The sequence below is a fragment of the Belonocnema kinseyi genome, chromosome 3, assembly GCF_010883055.1.
Source record: "Belonocnema kinseyi isolate 2016_QV_RU_SX_M_011 chromosome 3, B_treatae_v1, whole genome shotgun sequence".
Taxonomy (NCBI): Eukaryota; Metazoa; Arthropoda; class Insecta; order Hymenoptera; family Cynipidae; genus Belonocnema; species Belonocnema kinseyi.
In genome coordinates, this window is record NC_046659.1 from 78,456,636 (window position 1) to 78,462,331 (window position 5,696).

The 5,696-nt window shown below is 31.7% G+C and overlaps 1 protein-coding gene across 1 annotated transcript in view; it reads left to right on the forward strand.

The window, feature by feature from the left end:
* The window catches only part of LOC117169417 (nephrin), a 456,412-nt gene that overhangs the window by 125,056 nt on the left and 325,660 nt on the right, over positions 1 to 5,696 (forward strand). The window lies entirely within an intron of this gene.

A 5,696-nucleotide genomic window follows, 5' to 3' on the forward strand; every position in this document is an offset into this window, starting at 1 on the left:
TTTATTTCATAGGAAAATCAACTGCTTTATAAGAAATGTGTCCTTTTGAATTGAAAATTCATCTTTTATGGCAGAGGTAATTTTTTTTGGTTGCAAGAAATGAATTTGAAATTTTTTAATCTTAGTCCGAATAAATCAAACGAATCAGGTTAACAGGGCATTTAATTATTGGAATGGAAGAATATATCTTGCCGTATAGATAACCGGTTCGAGACCAGTGACGTTGTGCTAGCTTCTTTTACGATCGAATCGAAATGAGTCGCATCGTATTGATATATTTTATATTTATAACCAGATATTCGCTTTCTGCTATTTGCTTCTTTTTTATACGGAGCTGGGGCTTCCTGTTGGCAAATTTAATGATATAAGATTGCAGTTCGAAACCAAAGATATGACAGAATTTTCTTTAATTTGATTCGAAGATCATTAAGATGAAGATGCCACGAGACGTTTCGAATTAATGGCAAAAGAAGCAATTATTGGTAATATCGATTTGAATAATATGATGTTTACAACTCCTTGGCATAAGAATTCAATTCTGTACTGTATATGGTTATTTTTTAGCGTAATATGAAACACATTTCTATAGGCTATATTTTAGGTATGACATTTCCTTGTGTTTTCCTAATTTACCAAAAAGGGAAAAGTTTATTATGAAAGTTTTGCTGAAAATGTCGAGTAAACTGCACTTAATTACACACTGATTCAGGAAAACGCGAGTTGAAAATTCGTATGTACGCAGACTCGAACTTTTAATTAATTACGTGAATTCATCATCCTGAAAGCGCGATTCAACGACGCGGAAAATTCAAAGTTTGATTGGCAGTCGAAGAATCAAATTAAGGATTCTATAACGTTCAATCTGATAAAGTAAATTTTGATTATGATTATAATGCAGTGCATGGCATATTTTTGATGCTTGGTTCTACACACAGATAGTGTGTATTATAAAATGTGATTACCAAAGTTTTATTAACTTATGTTTACACATTAGAGTAATAATTTCTGTCACTGGATAGAGCAGATTATCATCAACGTTGGCCAAGTTAGTTCTGACACCCTTGAGTCTATAATTGAAAATTAATGAAATTAAAAAGAGCTATCAATTACAAAATGTTCAGTCTTTACTGCTTTTATTTAAAGTCGAAGGCTCACATCAAATAACTGGTTATAGATTTATTCTGTATATGAGCGATTGATGCGTGACCGTTTGTGTTCAACTGATGCTCAGCCAACCCTCTTTGAGTAAAATAGTTTTATAAAATCGTTTATTTGACTGGGGATATCAATTTTACAAAACAGAACTTATTCCATTTTTGATTGTGCCATTCTAGGATGTAAATTGTAGGTTTTTTATAACCTTGTAATTGCACTTATCGGATTGAAAATAATCGAATTTTAAAAGTTTTAATGTGAATTCATATGCAAACATTTAAAAATGCAATTGATCAATTTCTTGTTTGAACGCTTTAGGTTTGAAATCGTTCAATTTTTAATTAATGTATCTTGAATCTCGTTAAAATTTTCAGAAATTTTTTTTTTCATATGCAAATAATTTCAAATGTCTTACTCCTAAGTGTGACCTACTGTTGCATAGCTTCCCCTAAACGCTTAAAATGTCAGAACGTGATCTATTTTCATTGAAACGAATGCGTAAGTCTTATTGGCCCTGAATTTCCCTTAGAATGTTTCTAAAATTGTGTTCCTAATCTACAAAGTACTTCTTAAAGAAAAATTATTTTATTAATAAATCTGATAAATGGTGAACGCCTATTATATATGTAGTCGTACTGCGCTAGTCAAAGCACGTAACTTACATAATATGTAGATGTGTGTATGAGACTGAAATGCGATATGCAATCAAAACTCGTCTAGCTTGCAGAGAGCTTGGTTTACAATGGATAGAAATGCATGGAATATTACTACCTTATATAAAGAAAAAAATATAACCTATTTGAAATGCATGAATCTTCCAACGTCACTTCCTTATTTAAAAAAGTACCGCGATTTTACATTTTTGGAACATGTCCTGTATATAAAGCATAGGGTTACAATCTTTTAATGACAATTTATATTATACGAGGTTTGTTCGGCAAATATTCGAGCTTTCGGAATACTATTAGCTACTTTATCGCATTCAGTTTTATTTTCCTTTGCAAGGATACTTTAATTTGGGAAACAGACAAAAATCAAAAGGAGTCAGGTCGGCCACCAGAAATTGCCGAATAAGCTGCGATAAATGGATAGGTACGTTGTCCTCATGAAGGACCCAGTCTCTACTTTCAGCAGCACCTCCCGAAATCTGGGGAAAAATTTCCCAAAAATACGTATTTTTGCTATTATAGGTATGCCTCACAAGGGTCCCCCGTAAAAGATAAAAACCTATTTATGACACAAGCACAAAAGTTAGAGCTCAAAGTCGGATACTTTGTGGGCTTCAAAATTATGGGAATATGATATGATGTAAATATTGTAGAGGATTATTATTTGATTATAAGAATTCCCTTTTGCAATTGTTATTGGACTTGGTATAGCAGAATCAGTAGCAGAAAAGGTTAAAAAGCTTATTAGTTATTTATACTGTACCTCTCAATATCAGTTTAACTAGTACAATGTTTGCTGAATTAATGCATGCAATCGCTTGCAATGAACACGAATGTCATATGTTCCCATCTCTCTGAAAATGTTCTTCATACCCCCGATTTTGCGAATACATGCTTCTGCATAGTCCACATGTTGTATATAACGCTTATCAGTAATTCGGATGTATTAGTCTCTCCCAGAAGGGTCGTAATTTCAGGAGAAAGTGGGTGTTCAATGTTAACGAATATGAATGGCTTCGCAATATCTGTAACCTGTGTAATATAGGATTTGAGATTGAGAAAGAAGAAATAAATTTAGAACTGCAATTGTGCCCTTCTATAAAAAAAGCCATATAATTCGATTTCGGGTTTGACACGAAATTTCCAAAGAAACTTTTCAAAATGCAAACATTTTAAAACCCATATCATATCCTTTTTGATTTGTAAAAGGACATTTTAAAAAGTTTCTTCGGCAGTTGCGTGTCAATCCCTGAGTTTACTTCGGTGGTTTTTCTAGAGAACAGCTCAGTTATATGATTATCACATTTTAAAACTGAAAAATTCAAACTGAAACAGAATCAAACGTTCAGTGTTAATATATAGTAATTGTTAAATTGTTCATCACGTCGAAATTCTCAAGTTGGATTCGTTTATATACTAGCCCAGTTGATTACGTCTCATTTAAACAGTATCGTTTATTGAACATGGGGCTAATTATGATGAATTAACTATTGAAAACGGACAAGCAAAGTAGAGTGACCAAATGTTTGACTGAATTTTGATTAAATGCACTTCGAAGTTTGTAAAAGTTGTTGGCAACCGAAACAGTTTTACTTCCATTTGTTGATTTCCGACCTCTGACTATTTGTGAGTAAAATACCACATTTGTTAAAAGTTATACACTTCCACATAAATGATTAAGCTTAAAAAAATTAATCGTTCTTAAATCGCTAATATTGTCACTTTAGGGGCCACTCAAAAACATTGCGCTTTATTTCAATATAGAGGTTTGCTATATCATTGTGCGACATCTTTTTCTCCGTGTACTTCACGCTATTATGAACACTTCTTTTCAAGTGATTAATTTTCTACCAAAATGGAATTTTCAACAATTAATTAAATTTTTAACACATTAGATAAATTTTCAAAAACAACAATAATTAATTATGAACTAAACAGTTGCATTTATAACCAAGAAGTTAAACTTTCAAGTAAACGAGACTAATTCTCAACAAATGAGTTAAATTTTGAACCAAATAGTTGAATTTTTAGCTTGACGCGATCAATTTTCAACTGAAAATTGAATAATTTAATTTCTGGTTCAAAACATTAATTTTCAACAAAACAAAAACAAATTTTGAACTAAAAATGGTGGACTCTTCAACGAATAAATGTAATGTTTAACGAAGTAGTTGAACTATCAACCAAGTCGTTGAAATTTCAGCCAAAAGACGTTAATTCTCAACGAAAAATGCAATAAATAGCTAATTTCCAAATAAAAAACGAATTTCTAACAAAATAGGTAAATCATTAAAATAAGTAGTAGAATTTTTTATCATAAGAGATGAATGCTGATTCAAAGAGAATATTAGTAGACTTTTTAATTAAAAAGTATGAATTTTCTACCAAAAAAACAGTTGGATTTTCGTATTTGTTTCTTTTAATTCAGTTCGCAGTTAAGCGAGGAAACGAAAAAAAAGGTAAATAAGGAGAAGTTTTTTGAAACTAGGGAGAATAAAGGAAAGAGCACATTAGATGACAGTGTAACTTAAGTAGTTTTTAAACGGCGCCTTTAATCAAGAGATGCAAATCTAGTCCACTAATTGTGGACAGAAAATCTAATAATACTCCCATTGTTTATCCAGCACTGACCCGTAAAAAAATATTTGTTCATTCGAGACATATCGGCAGAGAACTTATATTGTAGAAATAGAGCAAAGCCGATATGAAAATGTCAAAGAAAATATAGAAGCGGTCTCTCGGACTAGCTCTTCAACCTGTTGTGAAAATAAATGCTGTGGGGCATTCGAGGAAGGTAATCCACAGGCACGGTCGGTTCACCGAGAATAATGGAAGTACCGCACCTAAGAAAAATAAAAAAAGAATACAAAAATAAGGACTGGCCACGAGGATATGGCTTAATAGACGATAAGCATGCTCGGTCAACCAAAGTTCCACCACGAGGTTCGCGTTGATGGTAATGGAAGCTGCTCATGTTGGGCGAGTAACCCATGAGCTATTGCCACAACGAGATGCTTTTATTGTACCAACTTAAACGTAATTTCATAACTTTTTTAACCGCAAACAACTCTCGTAAAAACATTAGAGTAGGAAACTAGAAAATAAGGTTTCTTTTAATGAAATTAGTTTTATCTCCTAAAACCAGGGATACGAACGAAACTTTATTTCATTTCGTTACTGCTGGTTAACAATAAATAATATCAGCCCTATGGTAATGTCATTTGAAACAATATTAATTATCAGGATGGTTGCTAGACCAGGAATCCAGGGAGACCGGGAAATTATAATGCACTTTTGTATTGAAAGAGAGTCTTCAAAATGTTGACAAAAGATATTTTTAATTGTTTGAAAATTGTTACATAATAATTGTTAAAATATGTGTATTGTTAGGTTATTTTATAAATGTAGAATTCCGCGAATTGTGAAGGCCGTATTAATAAAAAAGAAACATTCAACAAAGAACTTCCATAATTATTGCCAAATTTCTTTGGATGTATTCATTAATATTTTTCAAAATTACAGTTTGAAATCAATTATCTTATTAGCCTAGATATTTAATAAAGGAATGGCCTAATCGATTTCAAGTGAGGAAAATCCTAATACTTCAAGTCACAAATTAAAAAAGGAAATTAACATTTTTTCCTAAACTTGTATAGATTTTGATATAATTAAGATATTTAAATTTTTCCCAGACTTTGGCGAGATTTGCTGTCCTTTTTATAAGTCGGCCGGAAAACTTGGAAACAATATAAACTTAAAATAATAACGGCGATTTATTTTACCAGGTGTATACATATGAAACCGGTATTTTTTCAAGAAAAAAACACATTTATTTCAAGAGAATGATAACAAATATTTTATTCAAAGTATGCG